Source organism: Ambystoma mexicanum, chromosome 8 (assembly GCF_040938575.1).
Source record: "Ambystoma mexicanum isolate Mex_15411 chromosome 8, UKY_AmexF1_1, whole genome shotgun sequence".
NCBI classification, from domain to species: domain Eukaryota; kingdom Metazoa; phylum Chordata; class Amphibia; order Caudata; family Ambystomatidae; genus Ambystoma; species Ambystoma mexicanum.
Window position 1 is genome coordinate 972,672,939 of NC_090929.1, and position 22,737 is coordinate 972,695,675.

General features: G+C 46.9%; 1 protein-coding gene across 2 annotated transcripts in view; it reads right to left on the reverse strand.

The window, feature by feature from the left end:
* Positions 1–22,737, reverse strand: part of ZBTB40 (zinc finger and BTB domain containing 40) — a 948,694-nt gene that overhangs the window by 889,194 nt on the left and 36,763 nt on the right. The window lies entirely within an intron of this gene.

Below are 22,737 nucleotides of genomic sequence, written 5' to 3' on the forward strand. Positions count from 1 at the left end.
TGACGTTGCCATTGCTGAGCTGTGGATCTTTGGAGAACTGAAGTGGCAAGTCACGTTTTATGCCTGGCTAGTAGACAGCAAGTTGAACTATTTACCCCTGCTGAATCCATCCTAAAACCTCTGGTGATGGGCACAAAAAGCTTGGTAGAGGACACAACACAGGTAATGGGGAATATTTGAAAGGCAGCACATGTACCACTGAATGAACGCCTGGCCACATTGGATGTCACCACAATTCATTTCAAATTTCCACATAATATGTAAAAGCTGCATGCCAGAGATTCCTTCAAAACACAACCAGCAATACAGACACCCCAGTCAGGGCCATAATCGATCTCATGAGATGCATCCTGGCACACAACAATTTCTGCTTCAGCGGAAGTTATTTCCTACAAAAAATACTGGAATGGTTAGGGGTAAATAAAAAAGAAAGACTTCAATATGTAAAACAAAAGAGGTGACGGCTGGAATGTTTAGAAGGTGAATCTTAACCTCTGGCATTGCTCTGGGCAACGCTCCAGACCATCGTTCTTCGCCTGCCAAAGCATTACAGAAGGGAAAAGACCATATGCAAATCAGGCTTGGCCTCAGCCCTAAAGGGGTAGTCCAGCCCGAACTGCAAGGTCACATCCCTTCTGCACGAGACCACAAGCATCCCCAGACGTGTCTGACGTGTCTGGGGATGCTTGTGTTTCCGAGCAGAGGGGACCTGGCCTAGCAGTTCGGGTTGGGCTGCTACCATTGGTGGCAGTACCTGACTGATTTGAATATGGCTGGATCCCTTTTGCAATGGCGCAGACGGGCTATAAAACGGTGGTGTGGAAGGTTGCCCAGAGCAATGCCAGTGGTACAGATTCCTTCAAAACCTTCCACCCATCACTTTTGTGGTCAAAGTTTGTCTCACTATGTGAGAGAGGGTATGCCTAGATGCGGGTCCCTTGCTCGCTGCACCATAGGGAACCAAGCTGCACCTCACTGAGGAGGTCCAACAAGGCAGAAAAATGTCTGGGGTTGCTTGTGTTTCTGTGCAGAGGGGACCTGGCCTAGCAGTTCGAGCTGGGCTGCTACCATTGGTGTCAGTACCTGACTGATTTGAATATGGCTGGACCCCGTTTGCAATGGCGCAGACGGGCTAAAAACGGTGGTGTGGAAGGTTGCCCAGAGCAATGCCAGTGGTACAGATTCATTCAAAACCTTCCACCCATCACTTTTGTGGTCACACCTCAATATGTAAACCTGTTCATGGCAGGCCTAGAACAGCATTTCTTACAACAACAGAAATTCCCTTAAACAAGTCCATCAACCCCTAAATGGTTTCCACCATTGCATTAAATTTACCATGGAGTACTCTGAGAAAAGCACACTTTTCCTGGACACCACCATTTCTGTTGGAAGCAAAGGTCACTTAGAAACAGTTCTGCAGGAAACCAACAGAGAGGAACAAAATACCTGCCCAGGAAAGTTTCCATTCAAGTAATATAAAACCATAAATATCTAGAGCCAGGCCAACATATATGCCCAAACAAGCAGACCAGGAACCATCAATTTGCCACACTCTGTCCCGCCCATACTTTCCGCAAAGGAGCCAACCAGCCAGACAAATGACCGGGGAATTTGATGGGGCACTGAAAATATCCAATAGAAACAGTGAAACCACAGCACATGCATCACTAAGACCATTGAACAAAATTATGAATAACCTACAATCAATATTTAACAGGGATGAGGAACTGAGTGACATTGTCAAGCAAACCCCTTTGATTGCTAACAAGTAAGCCAAAAATCTAGTGAGCTCCCTCACCAGAAGCAGATTTCTACCCGAGAAAGTACAAATAAAACAGAAAATCACCTTGCAATGTTTGCAGATGCAATACCTGCACACACATCTGCACTGAACCCGTCCTACCAACCTCAAAGAACAGATATAAGTAGACAAAATTGCAAATCCTCCAATGCAAGAAATGTCCAGAAGGAAAGTAGTTGAGTCTTGCCAGGAACTATGTGAAAAAATTAACGTGCATAGATAAATTATTGAACTGTAAAACAAATGCCTTTCCAGTCTCTCAACACTTCACGCAAGACAGGTACTTGCTGCAGGACCTTTCAGTGATTATACGAAAGGAAGGTGGCCTCTTAAATACCACACAATGAAGAACGTGGGAGTTAAAGTATTTAAAGATTCTCAACCGTAAACATGCTGGTCTGAACATAGATATAGGATGTATGACACTATGGAGAACTTTGATCTTGGGACTTGCAAGGCAACCGCACAGACAGTGCCAGAAGACAACCTGCCATCGCCACCTCCAGGATATAACTTTTGGGACACAATGTTTCAGAATCCTGAAATAGTCTGACACTAGCAGCAAGAATAGTTTGACTTCTGAGCAGAAACTACTGTTAGCCAATATTGAGCAAGATGCATGCTCAGCTAAAAGCTAACCATTCGAATACAAAACACAAACTCTTTTCTCCAAACTGTATCCTTGAAGCTTACATGTTTAAATGTCTGTACAACGTTATCACTTTTGCTTTTATACTGCGTTTCACTTACTAGACACGTCATGTTGAAGTATTTTGACACATTACATGCAATGCATCGGGAGAAAAATGTGGCCCTGCTTAAAAAGTATTTTCCTGGAGTGGAGAACTATTAATAAATGGTAGTATGTGTTAGTTTCTGTCTTCCCAAATGTGTTGCCCTGGAGATAGCGGGGCCTTCCAGGACTGAAGTCTTTCAATATTTACCTGCAGCAAATGGAGTTCATTTAAAGGGAGAGACTCTCTTTTTAGAGTATTGCATTAGAGAATAGAAATGGAGAAAGGGCATATGAAAAGGGACACAAAGCTTGTAGGTGGTGTCGGGTATTTGCCACCCATTGACTGCCCACGGCCAAGGGCATGCCAATCCCTACAGCCATTCCCAGCCTATTCCCGACTCACTGAAATACCTCCTCATGGGAAGTCTTTGAGCTTGCTTTAACCTGTACCATCAAACTTTGCACTGGAAGTGCCTGCCAGTGTTTCTCAAATTAGTCTTCTGAGAGTTAATGACTTAATTGAAGTTGTAAACACGCTACTGGTGTAATACAAAAAAGTGTTAACCAAGCACTGTGCGCGTCCTTCACCAAAGTCCTGTTAAAACAGGCATTAGCAAAGCCAACAGTTTTGGCTTGTGTACAAGTATTAGGCACTGCTAATAGATGGCCAGGTACTCGTACCATTCTACACCTGCTACCATCAATGGCCAGTTACTACCACACAGGAGTGCCTGCCAAGTGCCCTTCCCATACCTACACAAAAGCTGAAATTGTTGGAATTGTCAATGCTCGTTTTTTCATTTCCGGTATAAAAGATGGGTACAGGTTTGTGTGCGTTTTCTTTCTATGCTCAGGTTATCCTGTCACCATCTGATACAGAAACCGAAGGGACTTTGAAAGCTTACGCATCTACCATCTAAGAACAATATGTCAGCTGGTTCAATGAAAAAAGGCATACCAACTTGGATTTTGTTAGATTTTTAACTGGACTAACACCGCATCAAACCTTTTCTCTGCACATACTCTATTGACACTTGTGTAAGCAGGGCTGCATATACCCCCACAAACGGAGGTGCTGATCTGGCACCCTTTTGATTCTACAACATGCCATGACCCTTTAGCGGACTCATTAGCCTAATTACTGCTGAGGAAGTGGCAGTCTATGTCCTGCGTTAGACCTCGGGGTTGCTCAAGATGTCGATTACCACGTCCTTGCCACACTAGTAATTGCAGATGAGACAATAGGAAGAAATTGTTCAGGACAAGAAAGTGGTTAACAAAAATAAAAAAAAGGAAAACGCAGCCCTCACCCCTAAAAACTAAAAATACATATATCCTAGAAGAGCCCTTTGAACCTAAATAATATGTTGTTATGCCACTAATAACAGCACTTAAGGAGTTCCTGGGTGCCCCCCCACTCCCCCAGTATCTCTATAACCAAAGAAAGTAGTTTTACTCTTGTGCATGAATCACGAGTCACAAGTGAGGGAACTACCTCACAAAATGTAAAGGATAATCAAACAAGCAATCAAACAGGTCAAGGGCTTGCTTGGCAAGTGCATTTCTTGCTCAAGTCAGAAACTTTAGTGTGGTCAATATGGAAAACCAGAACATACAGAAGTCAGATTGGGGAACACCACCTTATTCCTAAATGTGCTGGGCCTTGAAAAGATTACAACAAAAATAATAAACTCCTTTGAAAATGTCAGCAGACATCAAGGGAAGCTGTGGTCGACCTGCTCCCGCGTTCGTTGCTGTGTCATCTCCTGTCGCCGCCCGTCTGTGGTGCCTCCCGTTGGAACACTCCTACCTCAATCCTGGAAGGCATCATGAGGTGGTTTGAGTCACAGAAGTCATCTTTCATTGTTTGGGTCTTCTACAAGAAGCGGACTAGAATATATCCCTGTGCACTGCGACTGACCGAAACTAAATGCCAAAAGTGACCTCTTCACCCGCAACCCTTGTGCCTCCCTCAATCCATCTTTGGGACTCACTTAACTGTACAGACATATTGACCATTTGCCCTTAAAATGGCTGCTGAACATGAAGGGAGAGAATCCTAAATTGCTCAGGTGGTCCAAAATCCTTCCAAGGATTTTACTTCACTATTGAGCATAGGTCAGGTACCAAACATAGCAATGCTGATTGGCTATTCAGGATGTATAAAAGGACAGGTAGCCCTACATATAAGGGGTGTATTGGCCACTTTTACTCCCAAAGAATAACCAAATACTCCCAAAAATTATAATAGGGAGTAAAAATACTACCAACAAAATAAATAGGAAACAGACGCATGAAACCTTTTCGCCCTGCTTTTACCCACACAGCTCCATGGATATGTTTCGACCAGTAGTGCACGTATTAACACTGGAAGAAGCTATTACTTCCTGATCTGAAGTAGTAAACGCATCTTTTAATATACATGATTAGCGCGGTGGAAAAAAATAATCATACAAAAAACATTACTGTTTTCCAGTTAAAATCTATTTTTACCCGCTTATAAAATACTCCCATTGGGAACTGGGCTTACATTTTTACTCCCTTAAATAACATATTACTCCCAACTTGAAAACCTCCAAATATCACCTGAAGCACTGCAGATAGGAACAGGACACTCACCCAGGAGTGTATTAGATCCCCTTGTCCTTAGTCTGGGGGCAGGGGGACGTTGGTTAATAGGAAAGATTTTCGTACATTTCACTCCATAGAACACCTTTCTTTTTGCTTGTTTTGAATCGTGTCTTGACTTTTGGAGGTCAATACACATCCTTATTTTATTTATTAAGTGTATTACAGTTTATATAAAACATTCCATACAATAACATATATCACACATTTCGATCAATACACTAATAGCACTATCATAATTAAATATTTAGCACTATTCTCCAACTTCATTAGCTTCTACAAATATACCTTTTGCACATTTATCATACAAATGACACATTATAAAGTTACACATTTTAGTCGTTCACACGTGTTCAACAGATAATGCTACAGCACAGTACATACATAATGAAGAAAAAAAAAAATCACAAAAAACTGTGCAAAGTACAAGGTGCAAAAATGTAAGGTGCAAAATATGCAGTATACCTGAGATTAGTGCAAACAATAGCAGTTGTACAAAGTCATGCATAATTGTGCAAAATTACAAAGCAATGCCCAACGGCACAAATCTATGCCATCATCCAAACAGTTTACTACATACTTTACTTACACCTTTCCTACACTTTAAGTTTAATTCAGGGAATCTCTGGTGTATCCACAATCATTACTCTCCCCCTATTTGAGTGTGCACTTTGTCTGATATCAGTAGCATTTATTCATTAGTCTTCATCAATGGTGCCCTGGATGCCAATGCAATGTAATAGCTCCTGGATCCTAAACCATAGGACAATAATTACCTTTATGCTTTACGTCCCTTGCCTGTTTTGCTCATTCTTGTGTGGGAAACTAGACTGTCAGTACTGAGAGACTATGGGCCTCATTATAAATATGGCGGTCCAGAATGAGTGGTGCCGGTATTACTGTACCAGCACCATTTTCCGGACCGGCACATTCAGAGTTGCTAATGTAAAAACATGCTTACCGCAGAGTGAACCCACGGCACCACCGCATCCGGCAGCACCGTGACCGTAAAGTCGCCGGGCGTGCATGAATTACTGGCATGGCGTTAGTACGGGAACATTCAGAGTACTGCCTACACAGAAAAACTGCCATAAAAATGCTGGTGGCAAAGTGAATACTGCGCCTGTAATACCTGCACCACGGACCAGGCATTAAACAGTGCCAGGTGAGCAGCAACAGGCCCCAGGTGTCCAAAATCAGCCCAGATGCACACCATTGACCACTGGGAATGTACCAAAGTACTACACCCAACACACCTCCCAATACAACCATGCGGACAGCCGCTGTAGCAGCAATTAGGGTGGGGAACCTGCAAGGAGGCATTGAGGATGAAGCAGCAGAGGCAGAGGAGGTGGTCGGAGGCGCAGGAAACCAATAAGGAACCAGTTGGCCATGCACAACATCAATGGCCAACAGGTAGGACACAGCATCAGGGCCACGCCCTGGAACCTAATCTACCCCCCCCCCCTTCCGCCAAGCCAAATCCGCACCCTGTACCGGCTTGATAGGGGGGCCATTACATTAATTGTCAGCCTTATTCAGGACATCAGCAGCCTGATAAATATGTACAGACTGCAACATCCTCCCCTTGCTGGAGGTAGTGTTGGTAACTGCACTTCCTGGCAAACAGCACATACCAACACACCGTGGATGAGCTGCACGGGCTGTCAGCCTTGTTCTCAAGATTCCTGTTCCAGGTCCTGGATGCACTGCTGCGCCATGTGGCAGGCCACATCGCCCTTCCCTGAACCCCTGCCCAGGTTAAGGACACCAAAGTGGCTTTGCATGCCCTGGCAGTCATGCCCAATTGCATCGGTGCGTTAGATTGCACAGATGTGGTGCTGGTGGCCAGACATGCCATTGAGGCAGTGTATCGAAACCAGAAACAATTCCAATCCCTCAATGTGCAGATGGTCTGTGACGCTGAACACCTCATCACCCATTGTTGCGCCTGGTTTCCGGGATCCACCCACGACTAAATAGTACTACAGAACTCCATGTTGCCAGGGTACATGGCACGGCAGAGCGGGGAGTGCACCTGGCTGTTGGGTGAGTAGAATGGTGTAACGCTCACCTGATTCTCGCAGAGGCGCCGGTCTTGACTGGGCGACTACCGTATCTTCAAAGGTGATGTGTAGCACCCGGTTGGCTCTTTGGGCTGGACCTCTGTGCACTGTATGCCTGACGTGTAGAGTAAGATGTCTGCAGATAGAAAATATGGGGTTAATGAACTGGGGTTATTGGGGTGTCCCTATCTCTTTCCTCTTCTCCTCTCCTGTAGACCCCCAAAGGTTAACGCTCTCACCTTAGGTAAGTGAATGCCGAGCTCTCCATCTGCCTCGGGGCAGGGTGCTGTAACCAGTTTCTTCACTGGATAGGTAGCGCAGGCCTCTTGACTTCAGAGGACTGCTGTCCGTCGTTTACTGCACGAACGGTAAGTTTCGAGTCATTCAAATGTCTTTAAAGTCTTTAGTAATGATGTCTCTTGTTTTGCAGGGTTCCGGCGATGGCGGATGACGGGCTGAAGTGAGTTGAAGATGGAGCCTGTGTGATGAATAGAAGCGCCTGGAAGCACGTAAGTAAGCGCTTGTTGCCTGCTTCACTATGCGCTCTGTCTTTTTATTTTGCAGGTACGAGTTCGGAGCGGCTGCAGGGTGCCGGAATACCCACTGGATTAGATGTGGAAAGGAGTAATGGCACGTGAGTATTAAGTTCCCCAATGTCTTTAAACGCCCTTGTTTTGTCTTTCAGATGCCGGAATGCAGTGTGAAGACCTCCGGAGCGCACGAAGAGTAGGTAAGCCTTTGCCTTTCAGAGGCCGGAATGCTAACCTGTTCTTTCTTGTCTTTATAGGTGTTGCTGAAGACTGGATTCAGGATGGTAAGCCTTTTTCCTTAGGCCCAGGACCGGATGCAGAAGACACGATGAGCGTTCTGCTGCAGAGGTTGCAGAATAACGCAAAGCAAGATTCATCCACCGGGTGTGGTTTAAATAGCCTCCTGTAGTGCTTAGGTGTCTCCTTCCACAGCCACGCCTAAGTAAGAAAAGAGTTCCTGGTAAGAAAAGAGTTCCTGCCTTCCAGAAGAGTTCCAGTGTTCTGAATCTAGGGAGTGGCTCCAGCCCCACCCAACAGGAAAAGTAGTTCCAAACAGAAGAGGATCAGAGGCTCAACTGGCAGGCAAGTAAGCAGCATGGTCTGCTGAAGGTAAGTCCACCCAAGCATTATGAGCCCGGCGCTTCCAGCGCTGGGACTGGGCATATTTATGAGCCTGGTGCCACTGGCGCCAGGACTGGGTCCAAAAGGTCCCAATTGGGACTGGTTGGCACTCGGAACCTGGGTTATGGATCTGCTTCCAAGGGAGTTGGGAAAACCCTGACCCTTTGGAAGCAGAGATCATGACAAATGGCCAATGCATGACCTCTGTTTAGTGGGGGGTAGATGCAGTCAGCAGAGCATGTGCCAAATGCAATCTAACACACACAAATTGCATCCCTGATTTCAAAGGCATGGAACACATGTACTAAATGGACATACGGATCACACCAAATTCCTATCATTTTGAAGTCATAGAGGCAACTCATGTGCACATTCCCCACCGCCTGCATCACAGACAAGCCAACTGAATGCAATCCTACACACCACCAGCAGGTAGCCAGTCACAGGAGCACATACTCATATGCATGTGACATGTATGTGAACCTGAATGTGGCACACAGGAATGAATGGCAGTGATGAGCAAATTACAACTCATTAACGGACACCGTATTGGCTGACGCAATGGGCAAAGAAGACGGGCATTAAGGCATAGGCCAACATGGCAAGGTGTGAGAAAATTAACAAAACACCCAGCCAACAACCCTGCATAGGGACCAAGGCAATTGTCGCCATGACTAGCGACAACCGCCCATCCCTTACAACTGTTCAGCAAGCACCAAGTGCACATTACAGTGCATACACCCACCTCAAACAGTACCCAATTCTGACAATGAATGACAACCACACCCATGCTGCAACATGTGTGATCAATGATAACCGTATCACTGCACACATGTACCCATATCCCAAATCAATGTACATCAGTGTACCATCATGCTAAAAATTGTACCTGTGATGGCAGAAATGCAAATTGACATATGAGCACTCAGAAGATGTAGAATGGCATGGTGAAGCAAGCAATACACAACATGCACGAACAATGCAGTGGAATTGGGCATCAATATGTGAGAGACATCAAAGGGAACACGCCCCATTAGCCACCCCAGGATTCCTGTTCTGCCCGACTCCAGACATCTTGCATGCACCTCACTTACCGGTGCCACAGGGCCATTATAGGTTGCTGTGGCTCAGGAAGCCAGGTGCTGGTAAAATGCAAGTCCCCCTTACCATGGAGGGGCACAGTACGCAATGGGGATATGGGCATGGGAGGATTGGCACAGTTTTAAACATTGCTGGTGCTCCCAAAAGCACAATGCCTACCGGGGCAGCAGCGCACAGCAGTGTCAGGCCTCTTGGGCGCTGCGGGTGCAGTAGGCAGATTGTTAGCACCGTACCAGATCCAAGGCTCCTACTAGGCAGCCACACACCCTTGTTTCCATAACATCAAAAGTACACATAGCAGCATTCAAGACCATTGCAATGTATGACAGTAGACAGTGAGCACGCAGAACAGTCTCAGATCAAATGAGTGACCAACCATTTGAATAGGGTTATGGCATTACATGTGACATTGCACCATCACTAAGGTCATCTGTGCCATGTGCTAGGTCTTGTGCTAAGTAAACGTGGGAAATGGGTAAATGCACACTTCACTGACATGAAATTGGCACCGCAATGATTCCATCCCCCTTCCGTCACTCCCATGCAGGTGAAGCCGGATACCCCCCCCATTCCATGGCTGACGACAAACGTCAGAAGGCCACAGGACATGCATGAAGAGCTCTACAACCATGCACATATCCGTACACAGGGCACTATAGAACGGACATTTGGACTGCTCAAAGCAAGGTTACGCTGCCTCAGCAGTTCTCGCAGTGCCCTCATGTATAGCCCCATAAAGTTGGGCAAGATTGTCCTGACCTGTGCAACATTGCACAATATGTGTATTAGACGCAACATTGCACTGGCCCCGGACATAAACCCTGCTGAGGAGGAGGATGATGATGATGATGATGATGATGATGGGGAAGACGAGGATGATGGGATGCCATTGCAACCCCGCCGGGAGGCCATGGATGGACAACATGCACGTGATGCACCGATACACAACTTCTTTTGAACACTAGTCAAAACTCATGGTGCACAACCCATGGAACGTACTTTTGAGCACATAAAATTAAACACTTTATACTCACACAAAAAACAGAATGTCCAGTCGTGATTTATATGCAGACCCAAAAGTGGATTGTACATGAAGTATTGTAACAGCAGGTGGCCCATTACACCCTCCCCATCTATCACTCCCAACTATCACCCCCCCAACTTTCCCTCCACCTCCCCAACTATCCCCCCCATCCCCAACGTTCCACCCACCTCCCCAAATAGTCACACGCGGTGCAAGTGTACAATGGGCATGTGTGATCCTTGCCATGTGCATGGTTACACCCTACTTGCGCCCACGCTTAGCAGCATGTGTGGACTTGTGTGCCGTGCCAGACAGGTGCATGGATTGCCTACTAGGGCTGCCTGGTTAGGAGCTTGCAAGCGGGGATGTCTGGTTGGGAGCTTACAGGAGTGGAGCTTGTGTGGAGGCCAACGGTGTGTGGTCATTGGTGGTTCGGCCCATGCATGCCTGGAGGGCCAGTGCCATTGTCTAAGCTATTGTGGACTAGACGCTATTCCCCTCACAGACCCTCCTGGCCATATGTACAGTGGCTGCAGTTGACCGGCCAAGTACACAGGCACAAAGATGTCCAATGGCCTGGTTGCTTTCCCTCATGAAACAGGACTCCTCCAAGTGCTGCTGCACCAGGGCAGTGCAGGTGTCCCGACGCTCCTCCATGCGTCTGAGATGTGCATTCATTTCCCTGATAGAGGGGTAGGGTGAGCACTGGGGGCTTGATAGGCCCATGGGGCTGAACGGCTCCCCCACATCCTGGGGTGTGATCCGTGCCATCCCCCCCCCCCCCCCCGTGTCCAGTGTCTCCCGCTGCATCCCCATCACTGGTGTCAGTGCCATGGTAGTCGGGCTGCTGGGGTGGTGCCCATCCCCATGCCGTTGCCACTTGCATGTGCTTGTGCCACAGTGGCTACTGACAGGTGGTCCGTGGCAGCTGGGGTGTCTTCCACAGGGGCTGCCTGTTGCAGGCACAGCTGGGGTGTACCCACTGCCGGATGTACTGTCACAGGAAGTTGACGGGCATTGTGATGTCTGCCTTAAACGTCTGGTGCCCCTCGATGCATCTGGTTGGCCGTTGTACGTGTGCCTGTGGGTCAATGAAAGGCAGGATGCAAGTGATCTGCTTGTCTAACAATTGACAAGTTACATGCAACATGGTGATCATGCAGCATTACATTGTGGGGGCATTGGGATGTGATGAGAGGGGTGTTGAGGAGGGTGTTTGGGAGGGTGTTTGGGGGTGCGTGCCTGGAGTCGATGTGTGACCCGGTTGCATGCCAGTATGTGTGTGGGGTTTTCGTGGTAGGGCTGGCAGGGCCATGTAAGGGACATGCACTGACTATTGGATGGGTGCCCATGTGTGCGTGAGAGCTACCAGTGTTGTGTTGTGGTGGCAGCATGGCAGGCATAAATGCAGTACTCGCCGCCGTAGTGCACAGTGTCTGCGTCATGGATTATGTTTTTTCACTTGGCAGTACAGGCTGCCTATGAGTTGGTCATCAGTGCTCTCAGGTGCTGGTTATTGGGAGGGGGGCCTGGGTGCTTGGTCAAGGACGTACCCATGGTGTCCATGCAGGGGTGTATGGGTGTTCCTGCAGGGGATGGGTGTGATGCAGTGTGCAGGTGACACTGGGCCTCATTACGGGTCCAGCGGTAACCCTGCTGGTGCTACCGGTGGGTTTCCACCGAATCCATAAAAAATGACTGGCACCCGACTTCCTGGTGCCGCCAGGTTATTACAAGTCAGGTGGCCGGGAAGTCAGGCGCCAGAAATTGTTAATCCCCATTCCCTTAGAGTCCAATAGGACTCTATGGGAGTGGGGACACGGAAGCACCGGCACAGTTGTTAATGGTGCCGGTGCTTCCATGGCAACTCAGACTGCCAGGTCTGCAGCACCTGCCGGGGACAGGCCTGTTGGGTGCTGCAGCCCTGGCAGCAGTGTAATGGGATATCTTCATGTGTGTGCCGGTCCAGTGACATGTGTGCCGGTGTACTTACAGGGACCCTCGTTTCGGTACCCCCACCCACTCAGGATGTGAGCCACTATGTGGTGCCTTGTCATGTGGTTGGGTATGGGGCATGCATAGGAGGCAGTGCATGTGACTTGCATTGCGCCACATTGACTAGATGGGGGTGGGGCATGCTAGTGCTGGGTATGGCTGATTTGGGCAATGCTATGGCCATTTCAGTGCAGTGGTGGTACGGGTGGGCAGCTGTGCGGTTTACATATGGGCACTTTGTGTACTCACCAGCCTCAACAGGTGTTGCGGCTCCCGCCTCCGCTGAACTGACGCCCTCAATCCCCTCCATGTGCAGCACGGTGTGCAGTCATAATGTCGACATCAATAATGTCGACAGTCAAAATGTCGACAAATTAATGTCGAAAATCAATAATGTCGACATACAAAAATGTCGACATTTTACATTAATGTCGACATTTTTTCGAAATGTTGTATAAATAAATAAATATATATTTATTGTTGTGTTGTATGTGTTGAGTATGAGGGGTGGGGGGTGGCAGGGGGTATTGGGTGAGAGGGGTTGGGGGGACATCCCCATAGTAAATGATATTCTTTTTATTTATTTGTTTATTTATTTATTGAATAATAAATAAATAAATAAATATATAATTACTATGTGTTGGGAATGAGGGTGAGAGGGTGGTTGGGGGGGGTGTGGGGGGGTGTCAGGGGGGTGTTGGGTGAGGGGGGGTTGGGGGGGGGACCCCCCCCATAGTAAATTAGACTCTTTTTGGTTATTTATTTATTGAAAAAATAAATAAATAAATAAATAAATAATTAGATTGTGTTGAGTATGAGGGGTGAGAGGGTGGTTAGGGGGTGTGGTGGGGTGGCAGGGGGGTGTTGGGTGAGGGGGGGTTGGGGGGGGACCCCCCCATAGTAAATGATACTTTTTGTTGGTTATTTATTTATTGAAAAAATAAATAAATAAATAAATAATTAGAATGTGTTGCATATGAGGGGTGGGAGGGTGGTGGTGTGGGGTGTGGGGGGGTTGCAGGAGGGTGTTGGGTGAGGTGTTGATAGTGTTAAGGGTTTATAGTCATATTGTCGAAAAAAAAATGTCGACTTTTTTTTCGACATTATGACTTTTTACATTAAAAGTATAGAATGTCGACATTATTATTTTCGACATTATTTTTTCGACATTTTTGTCTGTCGACATTTTTTTGTCGACATTATGACTATAAACCGTGCAGCACACTGCTGCATTTCTCCGCCCAGGATAGCAGCTTGATGGGGGGAGGATGGTCCACCACCTGCACCTGTGCAGTGCCTGAGGTCTGCAGCAAGGAGGTTGTGCACCCTCAGACGCAGGTCGTCCCAATGATTGGGACAGTCCTCGACACTGCGTGGTGTCACCCCCACAGCAGTCACCTTCTGTGCAACTTCCTTCCATTGTCCCTTCCTCCGGAGCTGCGTGCTGCGGCACTGGTCGGCAGAAATACCTCCCCAGCATACTCCACAATTGATATTTTATTTCTATTGCGCTCGTAGCCAAGTGTTTCAGAGCGCGACAAGGCAAGGGAGGGGAACAGGGGAGAGCACAACAGCGATCTTACCAAGCCCAGTGTCATTGAAAACACGCAAGTGCATAGAAGGGGGGAGAAGTGGAAGTGCGAAGCAGAGAAGAAACAGGTAAATAATAATAAAGGCAACAAACAGTGGTAGTGCAGCCAACAATTAGCAAGTGCTAGGTTTAAGGCAGCAGACAGGGTAGGTCTGGTAAGTGCAGGCAGAAAAAGGGGGGGGCTGTATGGGTACAGATACAGACCCCAGTGCAAGGTGTGGCCCGGAGGCAGTGCGGGAGGGTGGCAGGGTGAGCAGGTACCTGGGCCAGGTGCACAGTGCCAAGAGAGAACAGATCAGCAGGGGAGAGAGGGATCGAAGGCAGAAGAAAAGAGGAAGGTCTTGAGGTGCTTCAGGAACTGGCAATGGTTCTCCTTAAGTTTTAGAGTGGCAGTGAGGCTGTTCAAGAGAGGCCCCAGCCGAAGACAGCTTGTTTCTTTGAAAAACGTCTGACCCTGAGGGAGTTAGAGGTAGAGGAGTGAAGAGCTCGAGAGGTGAGGCATTTGCGGAGGGATAGCTAAAGGTATTTTGGACCCAGGCCACAGAAAGCCTTGTGGACAATGCAGAGGGTTGAATTTAATCCTTGCATCCACTGGGAGCCAATGGAGAGATTTCAGAGCTGGAGAGATACGATCCCAGGGCTTGAGGCCAAGGAAAAGTCTTGCAGTCCTGCTCTTGATTAGTCGCAGAGGGCAGAGAGTAGAGGCAGGTAGATTTAGAAAGAGGCTGTTACACTAGTCCAACCTAGAGAGAGCCAGAGCTTGGGATACCATGAGCTTCTGGGGGAAGGAGAGGAAAGGCAGAGTACCTCCGAGGAGGTGCAGTATCAAGTTTGACTTTTTAGAGACCTCAGATGTGGGCGTAGAAGGAAAGGGTGGAGTCAAAAGATGACACCGAGGTTCTTAGCCTCGCAGGTGGGGGTAGGAGGAGGGCCAAGGGAATCCCGCCAGAGAGTGAGGGGAAAGGATGGTGAAGGTGTGCCGATGAGGAGGATCTCCGTCTTGCTGGCATTCAAACAAAGATCATTTGCAACACACCAATCTTCAATGGCAAAAAGAGATTAGAGAAGGAGAGGAGGTGGCCGAGGGCAGCTTGAAAATGAGTTGAGTGCTGTCAGCATAGCACTGAAAATTTGAGCAGAAAATGGCAATGCAGTGGGCGAGAGTTGCCAGGTATTGGTTGAAAAGCCAGGGCGAGAGGTTAGACCCCTGGGGAACACCACAGGTAGAGAGGATGATAGAGGATAGGAAGGACCAAGGTTGGACATGGGAGGGTCGATCAGAGAGGAAAGAGGTCAGCCAGGCCAGAGCCTGATCAGTGATACCCAGGTTTTCACGGAGACGGTTGAGCAGGATGGTATGGTTGACCATGTCGAAGGCAGAAGAGAGATTGAGGAGGATGAGGACAGAGGGAATGTTAGAGTCAAGGTTAGAGAGCAGATCTTCACGATGTTCAGGAGAGAGGTGTCTGTGCTTCTGGCAGCTCTGAAGCCAGACTGGTGGTCATGGAGACAGCCAACTTTTCCAGGAGTTTGCCCAGAAAGGGAGTAATGGAAATTGGGCGATAGTTAGCTGGACAAGAAGGATCAGCTGCGTGTTTCTTGAAAAGAGGATGCACAAGGGTGTGCTTCAGAGGGGAGGGGAAGGATCCTGAGGCAAAGGGGTGGTTCCACAAATCAGCAAGGGCCGGAGCGAGGGTGTCATTGTGGTCCTTGATGGTTTTAGAGGAACAGGGATGTCAAGCATGTTGAGCTCAGCCTCACCAAAGCATGGCTTGCACTGGCGGGTTTGCGGGATCCTTGCTGTCATGTTCCTTGATTGGTTCAGGCACTCAGAAGGGGTGGATGGCTTCCAGCACAGTTAGATTGCAGTGGATTGTGATTTTTGTAATGGCTGCCGGCCTCTTTCCGGTTACAGAGATCACGTTAGCATTGGCAAGTAGTTTTTATAAAGGGCAGTACCATTTGCATGATTCTCTACCTTGCGGGCAAGTATGGGGATGTTAGAAACTGCAAATACTTTGTTTGCAGTAAATGGCAAATACAATTTTCACTGTGCATGCTTGACTGCATTGCAGCAAATATGAAGTGTGCTTATGGCGACATGCACCACTTTACAAAAAGCACTGGTGAATATTTTGTCAACCATCACCTTTGGGTGCGTGCATTTCTCTTAGGTCGAGTATGTAAACTAAGGAACTCGCCCCGCAGGAATAGTGTGATTTTTAAGAATTTGCCAGGCCAGTTATAGAATGGCATGTTAGTTACTTTGACAATGTGCTCAAGACAAGCTTGTGCCAGCAGGGATATTTTTACTGTTTGTTTCATTTTACTTGTGCACTTCTTGCATTTACTGCAAAAAGGGTGGCTAGGTCCCTAATATGGCCGTGCCACAAGGATTTTTGCTTTTTCTTTGACCATATTGTGCTTTGGCTTTCTTCCTGCCTGCTCAGGTCAAGAAATGCCTTAAACTGAAATCCCTTTTCTGAGGAAAGCTGTGGCTTTCAAAGCCTAAGGGGATTTGTCTGTGTGAGCCAGTGTAGGGGGCTGGGACTGTAGTCCCAATCCTCATCCTTTGGTACCGGATAATCTGTTGCCGGGCAGATGTGATGATCTGTCGATTGGATAACTCCAGGCTATTTGAATGGTGCAGATCCTTACCATTGGTGGGCTTTGGCTTGCTCCCAGCCTGAATCTTGGATAAAAGGAGGGCTCCTGCAACTGTTCAGCAGATCAAAAGAGCAACACACACTAACAACCTGAAGACGATCTCTGCAGCTAACAAGCATCAGCTGCATTGTTGTCCTGGTGAAGCCTTCCCCCTCTGCCTGATTAATAAGACTACCTGCAAACCCTTTACTGGTAGGAACAACTAGTCCCTGATAGAGGATCAGTGCCTTCTAAGCCTCTGAAAGTGTCCTTGGACCAATCAGTCGACTGAACAGCTTTCTTCTGGGCTACCTCGCAACAGCCTTCACCGTTCCGAGCAGAGCCCTGGAGAGTTGGAGATCTACAGCTTGCGCCACATGTCACCTGCTCCTGCATTTACAGACATGTCACATCAAGGGAAGCTGTGCTCGGCCTGCTCCTGTGTTGGCCATTGTGTGATCGCTTGACCATGGTGACTTCCGTTGGAACACTATCAGTTCTGTGAGGTGGTCGGAGGTGGTCTGCTCTGCAGAGGTCTTCATCTTTCCTCATTTGAGCCTTCTGGCTGACTGGAGCCAGATCCTGTGCAGCATGACTAATGGAGCCTAAATTATGACGCTTAAAGTGACCTCTGAACCTACGATCCATGCACCTCCCTCAAATGGACCAAGGACTGGATAGTGTGTCCCCAATGGATTCCGGAACACCTACAGGGGTCTCTGGAAGACTCAGTCAGAGGGGAAAGTTAACAGGCCTGTTTGTTTACTCCAATGTAAACATATGGGGACCAGGGGGAAAATTCCTGACCCCAACTCACTGCGACCTGCCCTTTGGTGGAAGAACCTGGGATAAGGATCCTTCCCTAGGCTTACCCTAGTGTATTGGACCTGTACTTTGGACTTCTCTGCATTAATCATAACCACTAGCAATGCTATTCCTATAATAACCTACCCGAAGAGGTATACTTTTTAGAACCGATGGCTTTGGGGCACAAGGCCCCAAACCATCTTAAGGTTGCAGGAAGCTACCTGTGTTGATTCTAAAGATTTCTGCCTATTTCCTCAGCATCGGACTACTCCCCTGTATTGCACTGGTGATTGATTCACATGCAATTCAAGTTCTCCTAAGGGTGAATATATGTTTTATAAGGTTTTGTGAGAATACCTAGCGGTGATTTTTATATGGTGACTGTGTAACTAAAGGCCTAATGAATAATTGCATTTTCATACACTATGGCCCTCATGAGTGTACCAGTCTGGGAAACTGGTCAGTAAAACGGCCGGTAATACTGGATCTGCCATTTTTCCCAGACCGGCACACTCCGACCTCACCAGTAGGGGCAGTGAACTACTGGCAGGCTTGATCCGACAGGAGTTCAGGCCCGCACCGGCAAATAATTGCCCCCCCCCCATCAACAGCACCGCTGGTACCGGTGCCGGTGATAGGAGCAAGCCCATTCCATGCACTACATCCAACTCTCTTCCAAAATACCTTCCTTCTCGAGGAGGTCTTTCGGTAAAAAGTCAAGGGCACTTCCCTCCTTGCAATCCTCTTGGGTCTACCAATAGTTTATTTTAAAGTTATTCAATCTAGATTTTCTAATCACAAAAAAAAAAAGTAAGAAGCGTGGGTGAAACAAAACTGGAGAGCTAATTATTTGAGCAGATGTAATCATGCTAGATTACAATAGTCATACCCATGGAAATTAGAGGCTTAAAGAAGGAAAACATATGAACAGCAAACCAAAGTATTTATTTATGCGTTCTTGTATAGCGCTCAGCAGCCCGAAGGCATCGTGGCGCTTGTTACAGGAAAGGACTTTGTTACAGCTCATACAAAAAAATAAATTTTTACATTTGGGAAAATACATACAGGAAGATGGTACAAGAATGGTGAGGAGGCGGAAGCAAGGTGGTACTTGTTACAGGGGAAGACACAGTTGTAGACAAAAGAATTGATAATTGCAGTGAAACATAATATACAGTGATGGACAATGCGGTAGTGGGGCAGGAGGCTGAGGGGTGTTTAGTTAAAGAGAGGTTTTTAGGTTCTTGCGGAATGCCTTTAGGGAGGTTTCTGCTCCGAGGGTGGTGGGAAGCTTATTCCAGAGTTTAGCAGCTATGTATGAGAATCCTAACTCACCTGCTTTAGCCCTGTTGGCGTGGGGGGTGACTAGGAGGTTGGAATAAAGAGTGTGTGGGGCGTGTGGAGGTAACTCTAGTGATTGTGTCCGACAGGTATGAGGCGGCTGTGCGTGAGAGGCATTTGTGTGTGAGAGTAAGGATTTTGAAAGTGATGCAGTCTTTTACAGGGAGCCAGTGTGCTGCTTTTCTTACTTTTATTATATCAGTCTTGTCCTATTGCTCTGCTTCAGCTACACCGTTCCTTAATCAGGATTCTTTCATGGCAATACTTCTCAAATAAATCAAGTACATTGGCCTTTGACGACAATAATATGCACCATAAAAAATGTTCACTGTACAAAAGTCAAAACTATTTATATCATGGTTTGTTATGGATTACGTTTAAAAAATCTTGGCTTCCATTTTCTGTTGGCGACGATCACTACTAAAAGGTGTGACGAGGCCTGTCCCTGGGACTCATAAGGGGAAGGCGGGAGCTGAACCCCAACACTCCGGACGTTGTCTGAGCAAGTGCAGGCAAGTGCAGGTAGGCCCTCTCCGACCCCTCCAGGCCTGTGTTGATGGCAGCACTGGTTCCGCAATGTGGAACAAGAGCAATGGCGCCCGCAGGTCATGCTGCAACCAGCAGGACAGTTTGCCAGAGCACGGGCAACACAAGAGGATGTCTTGCCATGTAGGCCAGCCAATGCTCAAGCTGCCGTCACACAGGGAAGCAGCGTGTACGGCTTTTTAACGGGCAGAGAGGAGGGGAAGAGCCAGCACAAGGGCTGCCGCGGGCAATGCCTGGAACCAGCACAAAGGAGCGCAGCTCCAGCAGGGGTGTCTCTGCTGGATGCCGTGTTCATGAACCACCAGTGCAACACCAGGGGTTAATAAACAAAGGCCTCCACGAAGGTCAGGTTAATAAAAAAACCTGACTAAATCACCAGGATGTTCCTATGGAGCAAAGATCTGCAACTTCAGGATAGCTCGGGACAACAGTCCCCTGCAGATTATTCTGCACATGTCAGAAGCACAGTAACACCACATGGAGAAGGAGGCAGGATTCCCAGCACTTATGTAGCCTCCCCAAGCCCTTCCCCTGTCACACCACCTTGAGCAAAGTGATTGGCAGGGAGGGATGGCCAATCCTGGGAGGGGGAGCTATTTAAGTGGTGACCAGTTTAGAGTGGGTTGTAGTTGGTGAGGCAGGAGGTGGAGAAGGACGTTTGAGAGACCAGATAAGATGCAGAAGGTGTGTGGAGGTTATTAGAGAGGGGTCTGTGGAGTTTGTGCAACGGTGTGAGGAATGAGTGCAGTAGAAGTAAAGAGGAGGTGGCAGTAGTTGTAAGTGGTGGTAGCAATGGAAGAGTAGTGGTCTTGAGAAGTGCTAGCAGTAGGGGGGTAGTAGTGGTGGTGGTAGTAGAGTATGTTAGTGAGCAGAAAAAGGGGAGAAGTAGTGGTAGAAGAGAAGTAGCAGTGGTATTAGGAGAGGAGAAATAGTAGAAGAGGAAGTGGCAGTAGTTGAGGCACTAGTGGAATGGGAGAGGTGGTAGTAGCAGCAGAGAGGTAGTAGTGGTAAGAAGATAGAGTAGTAGGAAGGAGGTTGTCGTGGTAATATAGGAGGTAGTAATAAGGCGGTACTTGGAGATGGTAGCATTAGCAAGTAGAGGTGTAGAAAGAGGGGGCAGTGAGAAGAGGAAAGAGGTAACAAAGGGTGAAGGAAGGTAGGAAGGCAGAGAGGAACACCGGAAGGATAGTAAAGTGGTCAGGAGGACAACATCTTGGGAACTGTGTAGGAGAGGGTCAGGTGTGACTGGGCATGTGAGCGGAGAAAGGGACACTGAGTGAAAAGAGGCACCATCTATATACTCACTAGAAAACTAAGCAGGGCTACTATAGGGACAGTGAAAAGGCCTCTAGGGAGGCAGGTAGCCATCACTTAGGGAGATCACTGCAGCATTAGAAAGGAAACAGACAAGTGTCACCTGGTCTCTGTATGGACACCTTGGTTGGGAGGAGGGATAGACCGGGGAAGAAAGACTAGAGAAAGGGACAGCCCTAGTGCCAAATTCCCCTAAGATCCCGGTTGTCCCTGAGAATCTGACAAAGTTTGCCATGAAAGGACCATGGGTAAGTTCCTCCAGGAATGGCGACACTCTTTAGAAAAAACCTACTGTTAGAACTGGCCAGTCTACTTTTGTTGCATAGTAGAACTTGAACGGTTGAAAAAAAACCTTTTAAATTAACAGTCCGACAGACAATATTGAAGCCAAAACATTTCAGACCTTGCAGGGTCCTTCGTCAGGGCAATCACTGTAGAAATAAAAATAATAAAAAGAGAAGAGATGATCCTTAGGATACAAGGTTCATCACGATAGTTCCAGGAAGAGCAAAGATTAGAGAAAATGTTTTAAAAGAAGCCAGGTCTGTAATAATGAAGACCACCAGTAAGAAACCACCAATGTAGAATCCAAAGTAGAAGGCTTATCCTATGAAACAATTCCAAAAAAAGGGTATGAAAGAAAAATGAAAAATGCAAAACCAAATACAAAAACAAGATGTTGTGCCAATGTAGTTCCAAGTAGACAAATGAATAAACACAAGTCTTACGTTGTGTTTGAAGTAGAATGTGGAACCAAAATAGTCACTCCATCACTGAGGTCAATGGAGGAAAAGAGGAACGCCTCAAAAAAAAAAGAAAATGAAAAAAATAATTAATGTAATGATGCACCATAAGGAATTATGGTAGAGTTCAAATGGACCAAAAAGCACAGTCAATAATATGTACCCACCCAAGGGGTTGTAGAGCCCAAGATCATGGTTGGTCATGAGACTCTCTGACAAAAAACCCAAAAGCCAAACTGTTTGCATTGAGAAAATAAAACACCCTTGGACAGAGTGGCTATTTGTGGCGGGACATGTCACAAAAGGTTAAAGGGACTGTGTTAAATGGTGAAAGGCTCAAGGCAGAAGTTTAAAATTATTTATCTTGCATGATAACCTGTGTAGCTAGTGTCAACCCTATTTATTTCCAGTATCCTGTATCCAAGAGATTTGAGGAAATGCTGGAATTGTGTCCTAGTTTAGTCATCTTTTACAGCACTTCCCCTGCATAACCCACCTCCAGTTTGCTCATTCAAGGATATGGACCTCCGTGATTAGACAGTAGCTACTGCACCAAAACAGAGCTTGCTAAATAACCCTTCCTAAGCACTACTAAAATACAGCACCTTCAAAGAATTTCTGAAAGACAGACCCGACATCCAGTAACCCCAAAGAAACTTTCAAATCACAACAGCTATTCACTTGCTTCTACCACAAAATACATCATATTTGAAACAAAATCTGTTGTTGGTTTCCCAGGATTTTCTGCTGTGGAATGGATATTGGATGCAATAAAAAGGATGTAGAGGTCTGGGGAATGAATAAAGAATGTGACTGCAAAAGCATACTACTTACTTGCAATTGAGGAGTCCTCTGAAACGTTGCCTTTTCTAGTGCTGTGTCTTACCTGCTTTACCTCCAATCTGACTCTGAAGAACTCACTGCTAGATAGGGATGGACTGCTTAAGCCGTAAGGCCCCTGAAAAGTATTACAACTATTGAAATGCTATTGTTGGTGTTGAATAACCCTTTTTATTCCTACAACAGAACATTTTCTGAGCTGCTAGAACAATTGATTTTAATTACCATAATTCCCTGCTATTGGTTTACTCATCTGAAGTATTGGTTATGTTTTCTATTGTGTTGATTAGTTAATAGTACTTACTTACCTGAATATAACTTTACTTTGTGTATATAAAATATCTACTTTACTACAACTACAAGTGGGTACGAGTTTTGTTTGGGTCAATGTATTTTCTAAGTTC